At 42.2% G+C, this 13166-nt stretch overlaps 1 pseudogene; it reads left to right on the top strand.

Annotated features, from left to right (window-relative positions):
- LOC147425525 (uncharacterized) overlaps positions 1-12921 on the top strand; it is an 85810-nt pseudogene extending 72889 nt beyond the window's left edge.
- Positions 12922-13166: the final 245 nt, after the last annotated feature.

Consider the following 13166-nt stretch of genomic DNA (forward strand, 5'->3'; position numbering starts at 1 on the left):
CCTAAAATCACACCCCTAAATTTGGTCGAAATTGCTAGTGTGACATCGCCAATACCACCCGTCGCACCCGCTTATGCGATTACACGGTCCATGCTTCAAGGGCCAGGCCATATCCTCGAAGAGAGAGATACCATTTCAGTTATCCAAGCAAAGAAAAAGAAGACACGAAGGAAGAAGTCGCAGAATACGGAAAATTCAAAGCCAAGTTCCAAAACAAACATAGGAACAGGAGATGACCCCGTGTATATGAATGACCTCGAGGATGATTCAGATTCAGCCGAGACAATGGAGACTAGAACCAATACCACAAAGGGAAAGACCGACAAAGAAAACCGTAACATGGAACCAAATGAAAACCGAATGAGAGAAAACCATAAAGAGCCTCTGAAAACACCACAAGTGTTTCCAAATCCAATCCAAGACCCCCAAGATAAACCGCAGGGGCAAAAAGGGAAAAATCGTAAAAAGAAGATTGGGACGTATCCAAACCCAGTAGACGAGATTGAGCAGGTGAAACATCTAAGAGGTTTAGTGGAGGAGACTCAAAGGAAACTAGAACCAGAACCCATGCATGTCAAAATTCATGACACAGTGTTTCCCACGCAAGTTCATCCACCCCACATGAACCATAGACCGTTAGCCATATCTAGTATCATCCAAGAAGGGAGTGAGGACGGGACATCAGAAAGTGAGCATACACCTTTCTTGTTGGAAAGGATGTTTAACGAAGGAATACCTGATCCCATTGAGGAATATGAGATTCCATCCTCACCAGTTCCTAGTCAAGGACCTACACCCTGCAAAACGCCAATGAATGTTGCCAAACTAGTGGACTTCATGTCTTCTGAGGTCCAAACCACGATCATAGCAAAGCTGTATGGAGATCCTGAGTTATTCCTTGCACTTCGAGCATTCCTTAACGGAGAGCTACGAACGGGATTACCGCAGTTTGCGCAACCAAATAGGCCTGACTCGATTATGATTGATGAGGAAAATCATGTGCAATCACTTGACTTAGATGGACACGAGTCTGTGATTGAGGTACCCATTAACGAATTAGGACAGTATTTTGAAGGCGACGAGTCTAATGCGACCCTACCCATCACTACCAAGGGATTAACTATAAAGGGAATTCTTGATGGTGGTGCGGGAGTTAGCATCGTTACAAAAGATTGTTGGGAATCCATGGGAAAAGCCCGCCTCAGTGTTACTAACATTGTGGTAAAGATGGCAAATGGTACCATAGCCAAACCTATGGGGATGCTCAAGGATCTTAAGATCAAAGTTCTAGGACACAAGGTACGACATACGTTCATTGTAATGGATTTCTCTAAACACCTTATGTCATATGAAATGATTTTAGGACGACCATTCATGAGGGAAGCACAAATGGTTCATGATTGGTCTAAAAATCATGTCTATTTGCAATTCCAAGACTCTGTCCTTAGAGTGGATTTGGTGACTGGTAAGGTACACCCCTTAGGGAGTAAAACCATTATTGATCATCGCTCTGACACCACAGTTCACTCGGCCCCACTACAATATTGTTACACTTGTAAGAAGGATACAGACATTGGCAAAGATTCTCCTTATATGGATATCCTACCTGGGATGACTGAGTCGGACAATGTGGATTGGGTCCACCTAGCATCAACCATAGACACTTGGGGAAATAGGGGGACGACCTGGGTAACACCTGAGGGGGATGAAATGCATATACCCTTAAATATGCTACAAGCAATGCATATCGCTTCTGACAAGACTCATCCTAATGTAACGAAGAAAACATACAAGTGGGTCCCTAAACCTTCTTTAGTGACCATAGCTAGTGCTAAAAAACAGAAGCCTTGTAAGAAACGTACCACTCGCTCCAAGAAAAGTAAGAAAATATTGCGATGGATCCCTAAACGACTATTGGAAACCCAAGGCTACTATCAAGGAAATGATCAAATCTGGGTGCCGAAACGTAAAGTGTACTCTTACCTATCACCTGACCCAAGTGAGCCCAATCCCGTAGCTCCAAAACGAATCAATGATCGTGGAAAGGAAAAAATCACAGAATGCTACACACCCGCTCCCGAGCTAGTTTGGGTACCAAAGAAAGAACGATTTGTTCCACCTAGCTCAGGAAGGGGGGAGTCCCATGAAGCTTCTAGCTCATCATGTAATACATCCATAGAGGTAAAAGCTTCTACACAGCCTCCATCTATAGTAGTGGACCTCCATGAAGCTACCAAAGAATCCACACCTCCCAGTGTTCAAGAATCACCTAATGAACCACTTCAAGTTCGATCCTGGGAGAGTACCTTACCACCCTTGCAACTTGACAAGGCACCTAGGGTAATAACAAACTACTGGCAAAAATCCTCACCTATTACCAATTGGAACAATTGGTTTCAAAGGGTGACAAGCTCATTTCAAATGGTATGATCTACCCAAGGAAGGGGGGAGTGTTTGCTGACAGTCCTCATTCATTTGTTTCCCTCTCAACCTTTTTCCCTGACCTCTCAATCACCAATCTTAGGGAATGTACATATAAAGCTTTATACTCACAAAAAAAAAAAAAAGAGCAAGAGCAATTCGCAAACGAGTATGCACAATAAAAGTCAAAACATTGACTCAGACCTACACATGTCATATCTGGTACAGTGAAACAGAAACCTATGCCATGAAACACCTTTGATCCTCATCACTTGAGTGATGGAGGGTAGGTAAGATTAGTACGATAGGAGTGTTTCTGTTTTAGAGTTGAGTGATTAGAAAAGTTCTCTTTTCCCACTGATGTGCCTCCTAGAGGTATTGTTTGTGTTTCATAGTGTGTATAGGAGCGTGTTGCTATTGATAGGATTTGGACCTTCATGGAACCTTTCTCTCGTTCACACTTCAAATCAAGCGCGACCATCGAAACAAACAGGTGTTTCTTGTCCATTAGCATTGCCCTTATCTTTTTTGCATCCATGTTTGTCTGCTTTGATTGTGATTGGTAGCATAATACTCAGCGCATTTGCTTAGTATCAAACATTTAATTCAATGTAATGTTTTGTCATAATCACTTGTTTAGGTGTAAAAATCAAGCAGTCCGACTAAGCTAGTTTGACCAAGCTAGGTATTAGAAATCTTCTCTTAATACCATGGGGAATGCCTTCCTAATAAGCAATGGTTACTTAGGTTCTTAATCCGATTTAGGCAGCATTGTATGAAATGTACTAGGGCTTTCTAGTGGGCTTAACCCTAGTGACCTTTAGCTTAAGTATTATAAAGGGAGTTTACTAATGTGATGAGCCTGGGGAGGGTAACAGTGTTATATGACCCCCCAAAGTTACAAAATTAAAATGCTGAAAATGAACAAACAAAAAATCAAAGTGCCACAATGTAAAATTTTAAGCTGGAAGAGAAATCTCGGCTTGATTTGGTACTTCACTCACATGTATCGCCTATGGTACTAGAGCCCTAGAGGTTCCCAGTGTGGGCGCTTTTCCTTGAAAAGCAAAAAACCCAAGGCATACAAAATAAGCACACACATCATAATTGAATCACTGTAAAAAGACCTTGGGGGGTCAAAGAAAAAGTAATCAGTCAGGCGATGATTTCATGAGAAATTCCTTTTATGGTAGCTTAACTACAAAGTTTTCTAGATATAGCCTCTAGTCAGCCCTCGAACATGAATACTTGGCTCTCGCGATTAAACAACTTAATTGACCACAGAAAATTAAGAAGCTTACCCATGGTATTAATATTCGATCTCTAGTGCTTTTCGACCGTCAAATTAGCGACCCCATACTTGTTTAATTTTCTACCTGTACATCTGTTTATGCATTTGATTACATTGCAATTTAATGTTCATTGCTATCAAATTGTTTGAAATTCTTTGACCAATCAATTTGTCTACCTAAAACTGCATATGCTTTTTAAGAGAATGCAATTACTGTGCCAATGTTGTTTGATTTTGCAGTGACTGAAGAAGGCTAAGGACATTCATCTCAAATGCTCTTCCACCTCGACGAACCAGCTTCAACTCAATAGCTTCCGAGGACGGAATCTACATCAGGAAGGGGGGCATGTTAACCCTCACGGCACACGGACACCCTATGATCTATAAACGTTGTATTATTTAGAGTCAGGTACCGGGCTTGTCGGACTAATAGGGAAAGGTAGAGTGATCGCCGATGAGAGGCGCACTTTAACTTGGACATTCAAGGGATTAGTTGGCTAAGCATGGGCGCCCAAGTGTGAATGGGGTGAGCTCCTATAAAAGCCAACTAAACCTAATTTTTACTCATTCTCTCATTTGTGCAATAGAAGAGTGCTCTTGCTCCATCTCCATCTCCATCTTCTTCTTCTTCACCTCCTTGTGTGTGTGTGTGTGAGAGAGAGAGAGAGAGAGAGGGAGAGTGTGTGTGCGATCGAGCATTACGAAGGCACGACGGCGGCGAAGCGGTTGAGCGCGGCACGACTGCAGCTTCTTCTTCATCGCGGCGAGGAATCCACCACGAAGGCGAGCGTAGAGCGGTGAGTGACACACCCTTTGTTCTCTTGAGTTGCTAGTTTAGGCTTGTTGTGTGCTTGGAGCCGTTTGTGGCTCGCACACGGTGTATCGGCAAGTCCCTTGCTTCGACAGTGCGGCAAGGAGCGCACATGATGTTTTAGAACCTAAGCTTTGTGCTAGCTATTATATGCACAGTTTGTCTAGCAAGAGGTTGGAAAGGTCCATATAAATCCCTATGATTCATGGAGTATGCTTAAAGCAAGATGAAGATGTGAACATCAAAAGATACATTATACTCCAAAATAGGAAATATTATAGGGTCAGGGGACAACAATATCTCTCTCAACCTCTCAGCTCCAAAATAGAAGACCAATCTTTGTTGGAAAAAAATATTTCTATCAATGCGCACATTCACCCTAATATTCTGAACTGACTGAAAGTTGTAGAAAATGGGATTATTCATTGGTGCATTAAATACAAACTTCCATGAAGCACTTCATTGAAGTTGAGCTCTCTTGGATCCCACCATTTGAGAGATGCAAAGAATTTGCTCATCAATGATTAGCCTAGCTTTGGTGTGACCATCTTCAGCTTTGTAGAGTTCATAGGGTTCAATGGCTACCCTCTCAACCACCTTGAGCCTTCTTGCTAGTAGTAGTTGGAGTGCATCACCATATGTAGCCTCTTGCCAATACCGCACCCCATTGATGTGTAGCTCCCCCTCCAAAAACTTGTTAATACCCGCATTTGAGAGTGCTTTCACCACCTGAAGTCGAGGCTTCAAAGGAAGTGTCTTCACACTAGCCACGAAGCACTCAACACAATGCTTTGACCTAGGGACTTGATGACTACAAGATTTTCCTTGAAGCAAAGAAGGGTGTATGTAGTTAACTCTCTTTACCCGCATATGTGCCGTTTGTCGATAAAGACGCTTCTTTTCTCGAGTTTCTTGGGCAGACCATAGTGGAAGTCTCGGAGAATTTGATGGATCTTCCTTCATAGGATTGACAGAGCGCTGCTTGAGAACTCCTCAGTGGGGGCACCAATTTATGACGAATGAAATTTGAAATGGCGGCCTCTACACCAAAACAAACTCCATTGCGCCACAAGGGAAATGAGATGAGGACACCACCTAGTCTTGGAAGCATGGACTAGGACTGCTACACACACACACACACACACACACACACACACAGAGAGAGAGAGAGAGAGAGAGAGAGAGAGAGAGAGAGAGAGAGAGAGAGAGAGAGAGAGAGAGAGAGAGAGAGAGAGAGAGAGCTATCACTATGAATGAAGCATTAACCTTAGTGTGTGTACAAGGAATGGATAACTTCAAGCACTCCCAACACAAATAGCATGTAGATTACTAAACAACAACTCAAGAATTAGCCAAAATCACATCAAGCACTCTCACACACACATAAAAGATTTCTCTTAATTAACATAAGTAAGAGGAGGGGAGGTTACTAGCATAAAACAATTGCACTCTAGAATGTGCAAGAATAGAGTGAATGAATGAGCGTTATGGGCTCATGGTGAGCGATACAAAGACTCAATGGGGCTGAGGGAGACTTGAAATTACAAAGGGGGGGGGGAATCTTTATATAGGAAAGAGAGTGAGGTTAAGATCCAAGTGCAATTTGTACAAATGAAGCTTGATTAAGGACATTCAACCAATGAAGAAGCTCCTTCCAAGTGATTTGTTGACCAATTTGCAACTAATTGGCTCCATCATCACTTGTGTTGTCTTCACTCCTTCCTCCATAGCTTGAGTCCAAGAGCTTCCTTATTTTAAAATGTAAACAATCTACATAAAATCAATACATATCTAGTAATAATAGAAAGGGGTTGAATGAGAACTTATGAATTACAACAAGATTAAGCATGATTTGAGAGGTGATTAGAAGAGGAATTTGTGATGGTTTTTTGAGCTTGAGAGAGAGAGGAGGAAGGAGGGGAGGGTGAGAAGACTAATGGATTATTTTAGAGAAGGACTCAATGTGGAAAAGGAAGGGTGTGTGTGTAAAGGTAGAGGGGGTGGTCTCCACCACAGTTGAAAAAACTGGCATCCGCCATTTTTGCCATATCTCTTAGACCGTAGATGCAAAAATTATAAAAAAAAATATGGTCAGAATCTCCAGCTCGTGAGCTAAAACTTTGATGAAGACAACTTTTCTTGGATCGGAGTGGAAGTATTTTTTTAAAATCCAGCAAAATCATGTGTCTGTTTCCTTCCTTTACCAAGTCTTCCACCTGGGTCCCATCTGTTTGAATCATCATATGGCTCCAAAGCCACGATGATATGAGCCACTCATGACCCTTGAATCATGGGTGCATGGCTCCACAAACACATCATATCTTTTCTTTTCACATTTATATATTTTCCCTTCCCTTTACCACTAGGTTCTCCCTTTCACCTCCGGTGAACTAGTCAAGGAAAAATTCCCATCAAATCATTTTTTGAATTTTTCCAAGAGGTTGTTCTCACTCTTTCTTTTATTGTAAACCTCTAGAATCAAGGAAAACCGACAAAATATAGTAAACCAAAAATTTGTGATAGGCTCGGATCAACGTCTGGCAAGTATTCCAAAGATCACTTTTCGTACAAGTTCTGGGTATTACAAATTTTAATCATGCCAAGTTGGTTTAGCTAATGCTCCTATCACTTTTATGATGATACATTATGATTGTGTCCAGGAAACTTGTCATTGTTTTTCTCGGTGACATTTTGGTCTATAGTGCTACAAAAGGAGAGTACTTGTAGCACCTCAATCTCACTTTTGAGTCGCTATGATGCATAAATCATAGAATAAGACTTCTCTTGATGAGAACGTTGTGGTGCTGCTTTAAAGGAATAAGATAAAAGACAAGGATCTGCATGTATTTTTTTATTTTTGGCAAACTTGTGACCTATGATAGATTATGACTGGAATGTATGCTAACTTTAAGTTTTGGGCCATTAAATGGAAGTTAATGCCTGTACGAGGTTCTGTCAATATCCACATTAATAGGCCAAAATTGTATTGTTGGACATGCTCTTCATGCCTGTCTTTATGGCTCGTCACTCAGAGTCTGAACGAGAAAGATAGGGGCAATACAAGATTTTCAGGGGCTAGTTCGGTTGTTCTTGGATCCACCTCGGGATGGGTGCCGAGGAAGTTGAATCTTGTCTAAAAAGGGTCTGATTAGTAATGCTTGAAAAGAAATCCGACATGTCACTAAGAGAGGAGATAGTACTCACCCATATATTTTACGTTTTTGCCTGCCACCCCCCTGATTAGGCTATTGAAGGTGCTCCTCATTTACTATCCACCAACCCATCCTCTAATTGTGCCAAATGGATTTCCTGAATCCCCATCTGCTTAGTAGAGTAGTATAGATTATATGCCTCCTTTTAGATGAAGATCTCAGTCTTTGTGTGTATGCAAAAGAGTTGGCAAGAAGATAAGAGGGCTAGTGAGATAATTCTACATGGGGGCCTATCATATGCTTGCCAAATGCCCACCTCCTCAATGCACCCTAAGCAGAATGTGCAAGCACACAACATGATAAGTATACAATGCAAGATAGGAATTAAGGAAAGTTGCAACCAAGTAAAGCATATAAGAGAAGATGAATCTTGGTGTACCTGCTTCATGACATGCGTACGACTTCATGTTTTGGATCTAAGTGCTCTTCACTCCTTCATCACTCTCCAATATTCATGTCAAACTTTTGTTAGGCTGCAGTATCAACCTTCCTTTGGTGTAGCCCAACTAGTTGTCAAGTTGAGGGGTGCCATTATCTGTCTTTTAGCTAGTAGAAACGCTTGGAGCTATATGGACATGCAAGCAAGGGGGCAATGCAAGGTTCTAACAAATAGAGGTAATACAATGTGGAACAATAGGAGGCATCTACCACCCCTGTTGTCAACACAAATGGGAAGCCATGGCAGCGTGACTATGTAGACGTGATCGTCCATGCATTTATGTCCATTCTTACTGTATACCCTAAGGGCAGGTCAACATCCATGTGTTGATGCATTTATGAAAGTTCACAAATGCATTTACCACACACCTTTTGCTTCATTACTGGCAACGCTCGCATTAATCAACACCTCATCAGATAGGCCTTCAAGACACACTATCACACACCAAAGCCATTTACGACACTACCTACATCAAGGCAAGCACATTGGACCCTGTGCTTGTGTGTGTGTGTGTGTGTGTGTGTGTGTGTGTGTGTGTGAGAGAGAGAGAGAGAGAGAGAGAGAGAGAGATGGCATGAGGCCATCATGTGTGTCACTTATGTACTTAACAGGTGTCTTACGAAAGCTTTGCAGTCTATTACTCTATATGAAGCATGGCATGATAGAAAGCCTTTTATTAAGCACATGCGTGTTTTTGGCTGTTTGGCATATGCTTTGGTACCATAAACACAATACAAAAATTGGATGATAAGGCTGTCAAATGTATTTTTGTTGGTTATAGCGCTGAAAACAAAGGTTACAGGTTGTATCATCCACAAAAAAAGCGTATTGTGGTTTCACGGGATGTAGTGTTTATGGAAGATTTTGTTCAGCCCTTGCTGTCATGTACTAGAGACAATAATGTAAGCTCACATGACATTTAGGACACTTTGTTGCCTCTTTTCAGTGGTGGAAGTTCGAATGTAAATTCCAATGAGGAAAATGTATAGCCTACGGGGGTTTCCAAAAATGTTATAGATCAGCCTATTACTAAAGCAAATGTACATGATATACTTGATGAGGAAAGGGCTGAAAATGAGCAGGCTAGAGGTATGCCAAAATGACTGGTGCATACATTGCGTGATAGTAAATTGGGTGCACCTTTGTCTAGTCGTACTCGTTCAGGATCTCACCATGCATCTTATGCATCACATTGTTATTCTTTGGCTATGTCTAGCTTACATGATGTTGAGGAACCTCTCTCTTTTGATGAAGCACAAAATTCAAAAAGTTTAATAGCTGCCATGTAATCAGAATATGATGCACTTATAGAAAATGACACATGGACTTTATGTGATTTGCCTCCTGGCAAAAAGGCCATTGGTACAAAGTGGGTTTACAAGTTGAAACGGAAGCCGAATGGTGAGATTTATCGCCATAAGGCTCGACTTGTTGCAAAAGGCTATGCGCAGCAGAAAGGCATATATTATGAAGTTAGTGTGATGGTGGTATTGCCTTGTGTCAGAAAATTTACATAGAGACATTGCTATGTAAGTTTGGACTCGAGGATTGCAAACCTATTGCCACTACAATGGAAACATGTTTAAAGTTGAGTCTACATGATGCTGGTGATCCTACTGATGTCACTCTTTACCAAACTGTTTTTGGCTACCTCATTTATGTATGCAACATGAGGCCGGATATTTAGTTTGCAGTCTCACAGGTTAGCAGATTTATGCATAACCCAGGGTCTAAGCATTGGCAGGATGTCAAGAGGATCTTCCGCTACCTTAATGGCACTTTACATCTTGGCTTGTTTTATCCCAAGGGGGGATCATTGGCGCCAGACTTACATGCTTTTTTGCACTCAGATTGGGTTGGTTGTTTTGACACACGAGTGTCCACAAGTGGTTTTTGTTTCATGCTTGGCAATTCATGTATATCATGGTTGTGCAAGAAGCAACCTACTATGGACACTTCAAGTTGTGAGGCTGAGTACAGGGCAGCCTTCACAGCTATGGTTGAGTGTGTATGGCTCAGATGCCTTATGGCTGATTTGGGTGCTGGACAGGACACTGCCAACACTATCTATAGTGACAGTCAGAGCGCATTGGCAGTTGCGAGGAACCCAGTTTTTCATGCCCGCACAAAGCACATTGAGGTCATTACCACTATGTCAGGGAGAGGCTCTCAGCAAGAGAGATCAGCTTGGCTTTGTGCCAACACAGGACAACCTTGCAGATCTTTTCACAAAGGCATTGTCTCGTGAGAAGTTTGAAGGTTTCTGCAAATCTTTGGTCTTACTCGCCTTTGTGGAATGATCTTGTCCTCAGAGCATGGCACTTCCCTTTACTCATGTGCCAGCTCTCGTTCACCGCATCACTCTAGGGGGATTTTTTTTACCATATACATGTGGTAGTGATGTGTGTGAACATGCTAGGACCGCCGGGGCATTTTTTCCCTCTTAATGAGGTTTTTTCCCCCGTGCATTGTATATATGCCCATCACTCTAGGGCTATCTATCTTTCCGTTTTACACTAAGTAATACACTCTCTATTGTGTGCCTTGAGCTTTCTTCGTCTTCTCCAAGCTGTGTGTGTGTCTCTGCAACCCTAATTCCAACAAGTTCGGGGTGCTTGGGGCTAAAAGAGGCCGGCATGGAGACATCCAAGATGGTTGGCAAGATGCCGGAGGCCGACAACCCGTTGCAATCTACCTCATGAGCTCTTTGTCTGAGCAAGATGGTGAGAAACACTATAGTGGATTGTGGCCTCTAAGTGATTGACATGTAGGAGTGTGAGAGATCGAAAAAGAGAAGTTATACATGGTTCTTCCAAGAAAAACAGGAAAACCGACAATTGGATAGCCGCTGTAATCACTCAGAAGGAGCGGTTGCAGGTGAAGCCACATGGTTGCCTGAATCCTTTTTCAGCTTGGGATGGCCAGTGGGCTTTCCCCTTTTGATTTTTGGTTCACAATGCCTCAACTTCTTGTGTCGTGGACACACTGAAATATGCTTCTCCTTCATAAAGAAAAAAAGGATGTTTACTTTAATAATCGAATTAATACCCTACATGACTGGCAGTGAGAGGCAAGGGACACATTCTAAAACTATCCAAAGAGACCAAAACACCAACCATCATAATGACATTGAGTCTCTCTCTCTCTAAGTTCTGGACAGATTCTCACAATAATTACCACATTGTGACTTACCTCAAGTTTCAACATCATGAGCTTCTGTGAGCCGGTGGTCCCCTGCCCCCAATTGTACCTAGCTAGGTATGCGGTGCCTCCCACCGGGCCGGCGGTCCCCTGCCCCAATCGTACCTAGCTAGTATGCGGTGCCTCCCGAGCGGAAGCTCATGATGTTATGCATTGTATGAAAACCAATGAAAAAGACTCCGTTTTTTTATATGAGAAAATTTCTAAATTTTCTCGTGTTGAGAGCCATGCAAAGAATTTATCACATCTTCCATTTGCGGAGGGGATGATTGACAAGGCTTTGGATTGAGGTTGTATCCGTTTGAAGCTCCAAGACTTAGCCATATAGCTTCACCCTTACAGGAATCTCATCCCTTCACCTTTGATGTCTAGGTATGCAACCCTTGGCCGTCAAACTTATCTATGGATTTTTGACCCATAACTGTGCACCCAAAGCGTTAGTGAAGAGAAAGGTCCTACCGTGGTTTCACAAGGCAATGTGTGATTCTCTTTGTAACTTGCAAGACTAGGATGACAAATTTATCACCATAAAGAAGAAAAATTATACTTTTTGAAAGGGTTATGAAATGGAATAGTAGAAAAAAGATTGTCTGAAAATTTTATTTGTGTGGTAATTGTGAAATGCAGAGCACTCTCTTGAAAATTCAAGTATGCTTTACTTTCACATTGCTAAATCCCTATGTATGCATTTTGCTTTTACATTGTGCCATTTTGCTTTTGCTGCTCGATTGCACTGGTTTATTGACATTGTTAAGGCTTTTTAACCGGAATTTAAAACTGATTGTTTTTAATTTTTAACAAGGTTCACAAGAGAGGACTTCCCTAAGGAGAAGCCGCCGCCCCAAGATAAGGGGGGCGAAATTATTAACAAAAACATTATGAGGAGTTCATGAACATCATGTGCTATACAGTGGTTCCGCAACAAAGCGCACCAGATGATGACATCGCCGCCGCAGGTTACTCCTCATGGAAGGAGTATGTTGTCAAAAGTGCATTGCAGCATTGGTGACTCTCTCTCTCTCTCTCTCTCTCTCTCTCTCTCTCTCTCTCTCTCTCTCTCGGGTGCGTGTGTGCACGCTAATAAAAGAGGAAAATGGTATAACCTTTCTATCACTCAAGTGTGTAGATTGGTTATGCCATTTCCCTCTTGAATAACAGGTCTTGAGTTCAACTCTCCCCGTCGGCTAGATCTTTAACGTCTCTTGGGATAGTTTCCTACGACGTTAAAACTCCTCCTCTTCTTCTTCTTCTTCTTCTCTCTCTCTCTCTCTCTCTCTCTCTCTCTCTCTCACACACACACACACACACACACACACACATTATGCTTTTCCTGCTTGGCTTATTATGTCCCTTTGTTGCAGGCACCCTGGCATGGATTTCTATAAGTTAATACGGATAATATCGTTCTTGCCACGTTGAGACGACCCCCCCCCCCCCCCCCCCCCCCCCTCCCCCCCGGTCATGTCCTAGGCGGAGCATGTGGCTTTTCCTAGCACAGAATGCGGATTCGACATCACGGTGGTCGCAGAGTGACGAGAGCGAGTGAGTGTGGTTGATGAAAGTTGTTTTCACTGGAACTAGAGGGAGATTTTGACTGTTTGGTGCCCGTACTAGTCTTATTCCAATATTAAAATTATCGAGGAAGTCAGTTTTTGGTTTTAGAAGCATCCTTTTTTGACTTTTTTTTTTCAAAAATGGATATATTTATGCTTTCAGTAAACGAGAGTCCACCTGCGAGAGCGGACAACTTTGATAAAACCCCTATATACGCCTCATATTATGGAATATGGC

This window comes from Adiantum capillus-veneris, chromosome 25 (assembly GCF_014529385.1).
Source record: "Adiantum capillus-veneris isolate H3 chromosome 25, ASM1452938v2, whole genome shotgun sequence".
Taxonomy (NCBI): Eukaryota; Viridiplantae; Streptophyta; class Polypodiopsida; order Polypodiales; family Pteridaceae; genus Adiantum; species Adiantum capillus-veneris.